A 14,471-nucleotide genomic window follows, 5' to 3' on the forward strand; every position below is an offset into this window, starting at 1 on the left:
TGTGCCATAGAAAAAGCAACCATTGCTTGTGAAGAATAACCTTTCCTCTATTTCTATTTGGATCAAAGTTTACATGTTCAACTTACCTAAGTTACATGAATTTTTTCACAAATATTCTCACATATGTCTTATGACATGTACACATGTGTATGGTTCTGTCTAAACTTACCGTTTGAAAAGCACATACTCTGACTCCTCAAATATCTTCTGTACCTGTGATTAAAATCTGCAAGACAGTCTTGCGAGGATAGGGTTGGGATTCTTTCCCTCTTAGTGCTGTACTTTTCATTTTCCCACTTCATGAGCTTAAAGATGCTCCATATCCAGCAAATGGGCTTTCACAAAACATGCAATTAGAAATAAAGTCAATGTCTTGACAAAGGGAGATTTATTTTCTCCTGACAACAGAGTTCTTTGACGTTACAGTCTCTAAGCAGCAAAACCTGAAGAGGCATTACTTCTAAATTCATGAGTCTTAAGACTTCGGAATTGCCAACGAGGCGCCTTCCATGGCCCATTTAATGTACAGACTCAAAACTCTGGATTTACCCTTGCTTTATTTAAGAGGGGTTGATTAGCTTCGCAATTATGCCATATAATTCTTGGGCTTTGCTCTGAAAGAGTGCCCCTCTACTTACTGCCACTTAAAAAGCCTTACTTTCCCTCTCATAGCCATTTCGGTTCGTTTCAATGGGAAAGAACAGACAATATCTCACAGCACCATTTAACACCAACTCAGTCTTACAAGTTCACCAAGGAACAAGCAACCCTCTCCGTTTGCAGTTAATGTATCTAAGTTTAAAATGACAAATTGGCTCGCGGAGGCACAACAGTTAATTAACTTTTAGTCAAAAATATTCATCCTCCCCTCCTGGTGTAAGCAAGTCTCATATACTCCGTTTACTTACTCAAATGTTTTTCTCTTCTTCTACATCCCCAGGCATCATTCAGAGCTCTTAATATATCATGTCAGAGTACCTTTAGAATTTTAATCCAATTTTTTATGTTTTCAGCCTCCAAGACAAAAACAAATGCACCACTTCATCATTAATTTCGGTATTGTAAACCCTGGAGTACAAATTCAATAAAAAAAAAAAACACACCTCCAACATTAAATTCTGTAACCTCCGTGACTTTGGATGCTAACTGAATCAGGCTTTGTGTTTCTTAAAGTAAACACATTAATTCCAAATGCTGGTTTAGCTCAGGCTGTTTAGCCTGTCGGGTAAGGCCGCAGACTAATGTCGTAGCAGTAGCTGGCCTGTCCAATTAGCAACGAGGTTTAATGGTTACGCTCCAAACCCTCTTGCCTCTGGTACTTTATAGATGCACCATTTCCTTGAAACAACATTTTAAATATTAGCTAAAAAGAGAACTATGTCAACAGCTTTGATGAATATATACCAGGACAGCCATTACATTATATACTCCCTAACCACCCTTTCATAGTCAACTTTTGCTAATTTTTTCCCCAATTAACATCTTCCTTCTAGAGAGAACACTCATATTTTCACTGAGAATGGCAATCTATTTGTTATCTTCTGTCACTGGTCTGTGTTTTCTAAAGGAAGACCGTCTGGTACATGAATGCTTGCATTTAACAACTGCTGACACTACTGTAAATACTGCTTACATGTTGTTCTATGCAGTATTGCCACAAAGTTTACTTTTTTTTTAGCTCTGTGCCAGATTTCTTAAACCTGAAGTCATCATCATTTTATGAGATGGTTTTTTCCAAAAGCAAATTACACGTTCGTGAATTAAGTAAGTGTTGGACCAGAAATGGCGCTTGTTTTTGGAAGTGACTTCTGTAGGTGTGTATGAAAAGTCAGGTTCGTGCCTTTCCACAGACATGGAGGGATAGACATAGTATACTAGAGAAGGCAAGGCTCAACTGAAAAATAAAGTATTTTCCAAAGGTTTATCTGTAAATTGACATAGTTTCCCATAAGCAAGTTAAACATTTTTAAAATTTGTGTAAATATTTAACTTAATATATGTCAAACATATTTTTTCATGAAACTAATCCTGAACAAGATTGATATTGTTTAGTTTCACAAAGCTGTATTGAACAAGGCAACAGGTGAGGTTCTAAGAGCAGGCGTATGACGATGAGTAAGACAGAGTGCTGTCCTCAAGGATTTGCAAGGTAACGAGACAAAATTTACTTTTATGGGAAATTCATTTAAAGCTTTTCCTTGGAAGTCTAAATATGTATCACCCTTTAACAGTGGACTCCTCATATCCTCCACCTACTGTCTTGAGCAAAGGTCCTGCTGTATATAATTCAATGCAATGTGGTAAGTGCATAGCATGTTAGTGAAGCAAAAAGGTACTCATTCAAGATGGAGAGGGTGATGTGGGTATAAGTGGATAGGAAGGATTCCTGAAGGAGATGATTCTTCAGCTGCATTATGAAGGATTTATTAAACCACTAATTCATGAAAACTGTGGGATTCAGACCAACAGCATCGACATGACCTGACAACTTGCTAGAAATATAAATGATTAGGCTCCATCTCAGAGTGACTGAATTGGAGCCTCTGAGGCAGGGAGTCAGCGATCTCGGTTTTGACGAGCCCTCAGGAAGAACCTGATGTGCACTAAGGCTTGAACGCCACAGTATTAAGGCAAGTTTCCAGGCCCTAGAGCAGGAGGAGGGGTGAATGATTTTTTATGGAATGAATATGTAAGCATTCACTTGTAGTTGTAGTACATCTCCCGGCTGTTTTGAGTATTGGTTATTAAGAGCTGCACTCTTCTCAGAATTGTTCTCAATCTAAGAGAGTGGTTCACCTGGGAATGCCTGGGAGGCTATGCCTTTTCCAAAAGTGTCCACAGTCAATGATGGACTGATATGGAGACATGCAGGCCTTACCTCCATGGTAGACTTCATGTTCCAGAGCTTCCCATAGGACCAACTGAAACCACATCTGGTCCTGGCATCTTTCCCTGTCTTATTCTGCTTCCCTCACTCCCTTACAGGTTTCTCCTGAGAGCAGTCCCTCAGTAAATCACTGGCACAAGAATCCCCATCTCGGCCTGTTTCGAGGGAAGCCAACCCTAGGCAGTGGTACACAGCATAAGAATGCATGGAGAGCTGCAGGAGATTTGCACTGATGGAGCATAAAGTGTAAGTCAGAGAATAGTGAGAGGAGAAGCTGAAAGGGTGAGAAAAGCCAATTTATGACATACTTTGACAACAATCCAAAAAAGTAGCGAAGTTCCAAGAGATGGGGAGGGAGAGAAGGGGGGGGATATGAATTTATACCTATAAAGCATTGGCATGGGTGGGGAGAAGAAAAATCACTCAGACGACCACCTTGAAAAGGAAAGTCCCTTCCATATTGACAACAAATAATAATTTACATCCCACCTCTCACTAGACACCAGAATAAGAAGACTTCTAAATCCAAACTACAAAACTCAGAGGCTGTGTGATCATTTGTAGAGACAGAGATTTTTAGGGATCTGGAAAGGAAAGAAAGACTGGCAAAGTGAAGAGCTCCAGGAAACCTCTAAGTCAGTAGTTCTCAACCTTCCTAATGCCGCGACCCTTTCCTCATGTTGTGATGACCCCCAATTTCATTGTTACAAATTGAACATAATTAAAGCATAGTGATTAATCACAAAAACAATATGTAATTATATATGTATTTTCCGATGGTCTTAGGCAACCCCTGTGAAAGGGTCGTTTGACCTCCACAGGGGTCGCAACCCACAGGTTGAGAACCGCTGCTCTAAGTGAATTTATTTTTAATGTAAGGAAAAGACACTGGGATGAGGAAAATGGTGGAGACCAGAGGAATGAGATTCAGTAAGAGAAATCACATGCTTCCTTTTTCCTTCTCCATCTTCTTCTGTTTTTTCCATGACTCAGGGGAGTGGAGTCCCGCTAGTGGAAAGTACTAGTGCCACATTTCTAATCTATAGGAGTTCAATGTTCATACACATTCTTTTTTAAAAAAAGTGTACTTTATTGATTTTTTACAGAGAGGAAAGGAGAGGAAAAGTGATAGAGAGTTGGAAACATCAATGAGAGAGAAAGATCGATCAGCTGCCTCCTGCACACTCCTACTGGGGATGTGCCCACAACCAAGGTACATGCCCTTGACTAGAATTGAACCTGGGACCCTTCAGTCCGCAGGCCAACACTCTATCCACTGAGCCAAATTGGTTAGGGCTTCGTACACATTCTTATCTCCTAAGAGTTTCTGCTTTCCCTTACTCGCCAGTGATTGTTTCTAAACAGGATCTCTTCCCAATTTGAGAGTCCAGTCAACACTCCAAGCTTACCTCCTTCTCTTGTCACTCAAGTAAGCAGACATATTTAGAGTTTTTTTTTTTTTTTTACATTCTGAATGTGTGCCTCTCCCAGCAGCCATTCCCTCTTCTTGTACCAACAATCCTCAGTTTCCTTTTAAGGGTCCACACTGCCTCCATTCTCACTTCATTTGACCTGAAAAAGTCTCTACCACCAGTTCCACCAAAGACGGGGCCTCCGGGGCCTCCTTCCCATTGCACTTCATCCTGAAGACATGAATGGCTGGAGAGTCTGTGGCTATCAGTTGCGCTGCACGAACAGAGAGAATCATAGCAGCAGGAGAGGTGGAGTAACACACTGCTTGATCCCTGAAAACTTAGCTGTGTCTGGAGCCAAGTGTTCCCTGGATTTTTTGTGAAATAATGAAGTCCCTTTTTCTGTTTTAAACTGCTTTGAAACAGTTTTTTCTATCCCTTTCATGGGAGAATCCTAATGTAAGATGCCTTATATTTTTCAGAAAGTAAATATGAATGAGCCTAATCTTTCTCCAGGCTTCACTTTTAGTTGAAGAATCTTTAAATGTCTTCAATTCCTTCTTTCATTTACATACAGTATCCCCCCAAAAAATGTGTTTCGAGGAACATTAGTTTGGGGTGTTGTGCCATTTAAAAACATAAAAGGAAAGAGATGTTCTATGGTTGCAAAAATGTGGAAATTTTTTCTTTCAACGAAGTTAAATTGGTTTCTTTACTACAGGACATCTCAGAGTCTTTAACATGTGGTTAATGTGCGAAATCTCTAAGAGAGAGTCATAATATGCCTAACTCTGCCAATGTATTTGGCTGTGGAAATCTTATTTTCATTGAGCAATTATGGGATAAGATTACATAAAATATATTTCAGGAAATGGAGATTTAGTTAGAATTTCAGACTTTTTTCTATTCCACACTGCTTAGCATTGAGAGTTATTTTGACTTTCCCACCTGAGTGTTTTGATTATTCCATCTGGTAGAGCTCAGAGGGCTCCAATAAGAACAGTTTGTAGAACAGAGTGAAGGAGAATGCTAACCAAAGGAAAAATATACATATGTGCACTTCCCACTACCCCAACATAGAACAAGGTTTTGTCACCTTTAGACAGATAGTATGTTTTCAATGTAATATAGGCATTTTTATCATCATTGCTTCAAATGGTGTACATTTCTGGAACATAGGGTGAATGAATACATCCACAAAAACCTATGAAACACAGTAACTTGGAAAAAACACCTCTACTCAGACTATGGAAACTATCATGTCCGTGAATTATCTTGAATACATCTGAACAGAAGAGGTTTTGAAATCACTTATAAAGTTTTGGCTGAACTTCTTGAAATGTTTTTGATGGGATTCTAATGTTTTAAAAGTCTGACAGCTGCTTCTGAAAATGAAATACTTTTTGTCATCAAGCTACAGTTAACTCATCTAAATAAATAGGTAATCTGTTCCTTTAGAAAACAGTTGAAAGCATCCACTGACATTTGAGTATAAAGAAAAACTGGGTAATTTGGGGGATGGGAGGATCAAATCTTACCATCCTGTCTCAAGCTCTCTGAGTGTAAGCAAGGGATTGGACACAGGAGGGCAGAAGGTCTGTAGTGAAAGGGATCAAATAGCATATGACTCTCTTTTACCACCTGACTTAGTGAAAAGAGGCCACAATATGAACATCTGATTCCTCTGTGTGGTCTTTTCCATTTACTTTTAAAAGACGTGTCATCTAGAGCCTCTCTCTGAGACTCACACTTTCATGTTCTTATTGTGGGTACCATGAAATTCAGACATTTTCTTTCAAGAGCTTCTCCATCAAGACAATGGCTCCCCTAACAATTCCCTGATGCAGTTGGTTGGACCAGATCAGAGGTTGTTCTATTTTCTCCAGCATTTGGTATTCACAATAGACTGTCTATCCACTCCACAGCTCACACACAGAGAGAGACAAGCACACATAATCAACAGCTGGTCAGGAAAACAGAAATCACTGTAACACTTCAAAATACAAAGGATTTAATACAGGGAAGTGTTTGCAATAGGTGTTGGATGACTAAAAGAGGATAAAAGGAGTTCTGAGGTAGCCCAGAGAGAAAGCAGTTACCACTCTAAGGCTAGAAGAAGAAAAGGAAGAGGCGCAAGGAGCCTGTGGAGTTGGTGCACCACTGGCTGCGGCCGGTATCTCTCAGTGGGTCTGAAAACACTGGTGCTTACAGTGCTTAAAATCATTAGAGGTTAGAACCAACTTTTGTTGCTAGGCACCCCCACTGCCTCACCCTGTAGCAATAGGGTAATAGGAAGAGAAGTCCCTTCACTCGCCTCCCATTTTCCAGTCTCTCTCTAGTGCCTCTACTGGCAGATCCTAAAATAGAAACCCCTTGACAAAGGAGTCTTGAAAATGTAGCTTGCAGAGTCCCATGGCAGTATTGTAGAGGCACATAGGAGAGTTGACTTGGAGTTGAGAGAAAATAGGTAGCCATCCCTACATCAAACTTCCTGTCTCCTTCATAGCTAGCTCCAGCCTCTGCTCTGCATTCTCCTGACACAAACATAATCAAAAGAATAGAAATTAGTATCATTACAGCCTCCCCTAAGCCCCAAACATCAAATTACTTGTCCTGGGTCATAATACTAGTGCCATAGCCATGACTGTTTCCCCTAAGATAAGGTGACTGACATAGGACAAGTTGCATAAACTCACTTACAGTTCCCTCTTCTGGGCTAACTACATCTACCTTGGAAGGGAAGATCAAGTATACAAGTAGAGCAGTGATTTTCAACCTTTTTCATCTCATGACACATGAACTAATTACTAAAATTCTGTGGCACACCAAAAAATACGTATTTTTTCCTGATCTGACAATAAGAGGTATAAATTTGATTCATTCATACTGGACAGCTATTGTTGTGTTGACTGCTATAATTTTTTTATTTGACAATCTAAGAGCATAGAGGCCAGTGCCCTTGACTAAATAGTCAGGTATTGCATGTTTTAAAAATTCTTGCAACACACTGATTGAAAATTGCTGAAATAGATCATCTGAATCAAGGGGCTTAGCACAGTGCTTGTCCTGTGATAGACGCACAATAAATATTAGTTGACTTCCTTCTTTTCCTCCCTTATTCCTCGTCCTTCCTTGTGGAATGGAAGGCTTCGTAACTTGTTACTGGAATTTTGGGCATCAGTAAATGCCTGTGAGATCACTGGGAGGGAAATGTTTCCTTTTCGCTAAAGTGGTTTTACCAGTCCAGTAGTGAGATTCTCAAGAGTTCCAAGGAAGAGACACACAAATTGCTTATAAGGATGAATCTGTTGAAAGGATGCCTGGGAAACAGAAAAGGAAGTCTTACAACACTTTCCTGCTCAGGAATGTGGGGCGGACTTCATAAGAAATCGGGAAAATCTGCCTGACTTTGCTAGGGACCAGAGCTTTTGTTTAAGTGACATGCCTTTTCTTTGCTTAATTAGCATTTGTATTTTCACAAAATTGCAGATTGAAATGGGTCCTTTTGTCCCACAACTTATGAAGCATCGCTGTTGAGCAGAGTGCAATCACCCCAAGTCATCTCAAAGATTACTGACCTTTCAAACCCAGGCTACCTGCGGCTGATTTCAGCTCACGCACCTTTCTCTGTGCAATCATGGTGCTAAGGGAGGGAGGTCCAGACTGGTCTGTGAGAGGACCTCTCCGAATTCATTCACCTCAAAATGAAAGGCCATCCAGGCATTTCCCCTCAAATCAGACCTCATTGGCTTTTCCTTCTATCCTGACATAAAGAGACATTTTCTACTTCTCCCTTGTAACTACCCAGTCTTAGAACTACTTGTCACTGAACAAGGGCTTCATGAAGAACTCTGAGCAGAGGCCGCCGATGTGAGATTTCTAGGATAGAAGATACCCTGTCTCTCGCCCATGTTGTTACATGGTTCTCTGAAGTGGGGAACAAAGGAAAGGAGAAACTATACCTACATCTCTGAACGAACAGTTAAATACATGTGACATTATTAACAGAAAAAGAGGAAACCGCGATAGGGCTGCTTGTGGTGAATTAATTGTAGGAAAGTCAGAGATGATGCTTGTGAAGTATCCAAACACATGGTATAGAAGTAATGGCTTAAAATCAGAGAATGAATGAGAGTTTTATTTTTAGTACAATGATTCCTAAACTTTTTTATATCATAGATTACTTTTAGCATCTAATAACAGTTATACACACTCAGAATAAACAAAGGAATAGATTTTCAGAACTCCAGGTCAAGTTGCACCTCCCCACCTCATCTAGTGAAATATATATATATATATGAAAAGAGAAAAGTCTGAGCACTGAATCTGTACTGCATTAGAACTTAATCTTCCTTCCTCTTGTAGTCCACCTTCCTCACCCCAAACAAGCTAAAATTTTATGTTTGCCAAATAGCTTCTTGCCCAGAAATGCTTCTGAGGGGTAATGAGAAGCAAAGCAGGACAATTCAATAATAAGAGTTCCCAACCACCGCCAGCAAGAAAATGACCCAAGGTGTCCATTTTCTCAATTACTGCAATGCTCATTTTCTCGTTGGATGGACAAGTGCCCCTGAGAAAACCTTGAGGCTAATTGTATATATACTGGCATATACAGTGTGCCCCAAGCCCAGAGGCAGCAGCTAGCAATTACATTCCACTGATTAATGTGCAATCCTAAATTTACAGGCTTGATGGTCCAAAGAGGCTCCCTGCTATGTGAGATAATGAATAGGAAATTGTCAGAATAATTAGCCAAGTCAGATCTCACAGGTCTACCTTTAAAAACAAACAAAAATGCCTGTCCTTCAGCAGAATTGGACATTGAAATATGGGATGTGGAGAAAGAATGGTATAGTCAAATATTCCTTTGTGCCATTTTCGCTTCATTCAGTTCACTGACCATAGTGTCTCTGGTGAATACAGTGCTGCACCTCTCAGGTCCTCCTTCAGGGAACCGGGACTTACTGCTCTCACACCAGCTTCTAGAAGTACTACTATGACTATAATCAGCTGTCTCCAGAATTTGCCCTCAGCTGAAGACAGCTGCCTTGCTCAAGGTCAGGCTATCCACCCAGGAAGGGATAGAGTAGTCCACATTCAATGACAGGCCAATCCCAGATTATAAAGGCCTGGCCCATCTTATCAGAACAAGATGAAAATCAGCAGGGCCAATCCATTTTCTAGCGCCCTAAGAGGGTGACTGACGCTTTGGTTGAGACCACATTGCAGACCACCTTCTCCTTCTGCCCATTCCTAGTCTTTCCCTGAGGACGGACACTCCTAGTAATCTTCCTACACACTAACTGTTAACTGAATCTGCTTCCCAGAGACTACAACTTTCAATAATGTCAAATCACACGTTGGTGTCAGGATTACTATATAAAGAAGACCTTGACACAAGGAATAGTCTACTTAATTCAGCCTAATGAATATTTTCGTATGCTTACTTTCCACAAAATGGGGGGGGAGGGGGGAAGAAGGTTGAAACTATGCTAAAGTAAGTTTTTCCTTGAGATTTTTCCCTTGAAAATTGTTTTATTGGTGTTTGGTTTGGTTTGGTATGGTCTTATGAATCAAATATACATAACTAATGTCTAAAGTGATTCTTCTAAATAATTTTATCTCCTTTATAGATTTTCTCATAGTTTAAACTAAAAACACAAGAACAAACAAACAATACAGGCTTTCAAAAAATACCCCAAAAGAGAAACTGCTGATATATAAGTCAATAATATTTTATGTTACATTTGAAGTACATAATTATGTGTACAGCTTGACTATAAATTCAAATAGATGAAGGCATAAACAGGCTTTATAGGTCACCTATAAAGGTGATATGTGATGTAAATGTTGTTATACATTGTCAAAACAGTGAAGAACACCATGATTTCTAACTATATACACTGAGTGGCCAGATTATGATGACCACCCCATCAGTACTTCGTTGGGCCACCTTTTGCCTTCAATAGTGCTGCGATTCTTCTTGGCAGTGACTCCACGAGATGTTGAAAGGTGATGCGAGGAATCTGACACCATGCCTGATGAATAGCACTGTCCAGTTCTGTGAGATTGGATGGTTGTGGAACCAGCTGCCTAATGGCTCTTTTAAGTTCATCCCACAAATGCTCAATTGGATTGAGATCTGGTGATTGAAGGCCATCTAAGCAAGGTAAAGTCTCCCTCATGTTCTCGAAACCATTCCTGCACAATACGAGCACCATATCATGGCGCATTGTCTTGTTGGAAGAAGCCATCTCCATTGGGATACACCATCAACATGATAGGATGAACTTGATCAGCAACGATACTTAGGTATGTTGTGCTATTCAGATGTTGTTCCACACGAATTAAAGGGCCCAAATCATGCCAGGAAACATGCCCCAAACCATAACACTGCCCCCACCAGATTAAAGGGTTGTACTCATGCATGTGGGGTGCATGCTTTCATGCTATTTCCACCAAATTCTCACTCTGCCATCTGCATGATGCAACTGGAAACGTGATTCATCAGACCACATGATTTTTTCCAATGCTCGACTGTCCAATCCTTGTGTTCCTGTGCGAATTGGAGACATTTTATCTTGGTAACTGCAGACAGCAAAGGTGTTCGAACAGGCCTTCGGCTTCCATATCCCATACGATGCAGTGTACGGCTAATTTGCCTACAAACATCAGGTGGTCATAGTAATCTGGCCACTCTGTGTGTGTGTGGGTGTGTGTGTGTATCCCACATTCAAAGGCTGTTAAATTGCGTTGTTTACCCATATCTTTAGGAAAAAATCACTTCTACTGTGGTGGCAAACAACCTGCTTCCCTATTTATAATGGTCTGGCCCTCTAGCAACTTCAGCGTGAAATTATAGCTAATTTGCCTACAAATGTCAGGTGGTCAAAATAATCTGGCCACCTAGGGAATATAAAAAGCCTTCGCACAACAATGAGGTACCATCTCACACCTGTCAGACTGGCTATCATCAACAAATCAACAAACGACAAGTGCTGGAGAGGATGTGGAGAAAAAGGAACACTTGTGCACTGCTGGTGGGAATGCAGACTGGTGCAGCCACTATGGAAGACAGTATGGAGTTTCCTCAAAAAGCTACAAATGGAACTCCCATTTGACCCTGTGATCCCACTCATAGAGCATTGGCCTGAGGACCGAAGGGTCCCAGGTTCTATTCCCATCAAGGGCATGTACCTTGGTTGCAGGCTCCTCCCCAGCCCAGGCCCTGATCGGGGCTCAGGAAGGAGGCAACCAATTGATGTGTTTCTCTCACATCAGTGTTTCTCTCTGTCTTTCCCTCTCTCTTCCACTCTCTCTAAAAATCAGTGGGAAAATATCCTCAGGTGAGGATTAAAAATAATAATAATAAATAAATAAAAATAAAAAAATAAAAAAAATAAAAAGCCTTCGCAACCATTACCACCAGAAAGGCCAGAACGACCGGAATGACTGGAACGACCAGCCAACCAGTCACTATGTTATGCACTGACCACCAGGGAGCGGATGCTCAATGCAGGAGCCACCCCCCAGTGGTCAGTGCACTCCCACAGCGGGAGCACCACTCAGCCAGAAACCGGACTTGGCTGACAAGCGCAGCTGCAGCAGTGGCAGGAGCCTCTCTCACCTCCATAGCAGCGCTACTGAGCAGCAGTGGCGGCAGGCACAGCAGGCTGGGATGAGTGGTGGCTCGATGCCTGGCCCCTGTTCAGGATCCTCCTCAGCCTCCTGCCACTCTGGCACTGCTACATCCCTTGAGGGATATCAGACTGCCAGTTTCAGCCCAATCCCCGCAGGCCACACTGCAGGGATTGGGCTGTAACTGGCCAGCCGACATCCCTCGAGGGGTCCCAGATTGCGAGAGGGCACAGGCCAGGCTGAGAGACCCCAGCCACTCATGAATCTGTGCACTGGGCCTCTAGTTAACTATAAAAATCAAGAATGGTGAACTGAACAAATTACCCATGATAAAGGATGGCCAACTGTTCAAGTGTCGTATGAATATATTTTAATGCAAGTGGACCCCATTAAGTGAACCTAGTATATGAAAATATAAATTGCTATAAAGGAGAGTAATCCTATATAATAAAAGGCTAGGTGACATCATCACAAGATAAACACCACAAGATGGCCACCTCAAGATGGCCAGCAGGGGAGGGCAGTTGTGTGTGATCAGGCCAACAGGGAAGGGCAGTTATGTGTGATCAGGGCTGCAGGGGAAGGCAGTTGGGGATCATCAGGCCAGCAGGGGAGGGCAGTTCGGGGCGATCGGGCTGGCAGAGGAGCAGTTAGGCATCAATCAGGCTGGCAGGCAGAAATGGTTAGGAGCAATCAGGCAGGCAGGCAGGCGAGTGGTTAGGAGCCAACAGTCCTGGATTGTGAGTGGGATCAGGCCTAAACCAGCAGTTGGACATCCCCCAAGGGGTCCCAGATTGGAGAGGGTACAGGCCGGGCTGAGGGACAGCCCCCCTCCCATGCATGAATTTTGTGCACCAGGCTTCTAGTTTTAAAAATAATTTACTACAGGGGTTTTTTAAAATTTGGTGAAAAATATGTCCCAAATTTTAATATACATTTATACAGTATTCAACTTTTTATCAGCATATCTTATAGATATGTTTTAGCATTTGAAATCCCCTTTTATCCCTATCTTCTATAAATATTATAACTTGTATCACTGCTTTTATTTTTTATATTGTAATTTGTAATAAATATATATTTGGTTTTGATCCTCTTTTCTGAAAGAAAACACCTAAAACCCTTGGAATTTCTTAAGTGATGAGAGCAAAAAAGTTGTCTCATTAGGTTAATGAAGCGAATTTTGGAAAGCACCTAAGGAAGGGGCTGCTTCCCAGGAGAACCAGCCACTGAGCAGAGGGTCAGAGCTTTCAGTCTCACTCCCCTGATCTCCTGGGAGAAAAAAAGGGGCTAGAGGTTAAATCAATCACCAATGACCAATAATTTAATCAATCATGCCCTTGTAATAAAGCTGCTATTAAAACCCATAAGGATGGGGTTCAGAGTTTCCAGGTTGGTGAACATGTAATGATTTGGGGAGAATGGTGTTCTCTGAGAGTATGGAAGCTCAGAGCCCCTTCCCACATACCTTGCCCTATGCATCTTTTTGTTCCTAAATTCAATTCTTTTGTAATAAACCAGTAACCTAGTAAATAAAACATTTCCAAGCTCTAGTCAATTAATTGAACCTAAGGAGAAGGTCATGGGAACTACTGATTTATAGCCAGTAGGTCAGAAGTACAGGTGACAACCTAGGCTTAGGAATAGTGTCTGAAGTGGGGGTTGCGGGGAGGAGAGAGACAGTCTTATAGGACTGAACCCTTAACCTGTGGAATGTAATGCTATTTCCAGTTAGATCATGTGAGAGCTGAATTGAGTTGTATTTTCAAGACACCCTGATGGTGTTGGAGAGTTGCTTGGCAGTATGTGGGGAAGCAACCATCTCGCCACCCCCCGCCCCAACCCCATCCCACCCTCCCACACACACATTGGAATTGGGGCCAATAAATCAAATGATAAACCTACGTATAACACTCCCTCTTCTGCCCCTTACCAGCATTGTGACCTTACAAGGGTCATTTAATCATTCAAAGCCTCAATTTCCTCTTCTGTAAAATGGAGATGGAAATAGCTAGCTGAGAGCTGTTGAGATGACTAATGAGAAATATGAGAAAATGTCTCACAATCTTCAGTGGTTATTGTTTGTTTTCCATAATGTAAAATGTTTGATAAAATTTCCCTTATAGAGATTTTAAAAGGAATATGTCCAAATGATGCAATGATTTAGGACACATTCAAATCCCTTGTACCTTACATGGCTGTGTATATATATTTTAATCCAAACAGAGTATTTTTTAAAAATAAAACTTTTTACAATTTTATAAATAATGTCCTGACACAGAAAAACTTATTATCTCTTTCCAAAATGGCCAAAGATAAAAGATAAAAGAAACTGCTTTGAGATTAAGAATATCTGCATGAGTCTGTTCTATCTAAATACATAATGCTCTTTTTACATATTGGTGGGGGGAGGGGGGGGCAGAAGACTCATGAGGAGAGACAACAGCCACACTGAGCAACCCAAGCATTTTGTAATATAAGGATCTAACAGTGTAATAGGCCTTGAATAATCCTTCTAGAAGAATCTCTGTACT

The sequence above is a fragment of the Myotis davidii genome, unplaced genomic scaffold (genome assembly GCF_000327345.1).
Source record: "Myotis davidii unplaced genomic scaffold, ASM32734v1 scaffold1637, whole genome shotgun sequence".
NCBI classification, from domain to species: Eukaryota; Metazoa; Chordata; class Mammalia; order Chiroptera; family Vespertilionidae; genus Myotis; species Myotis davidii.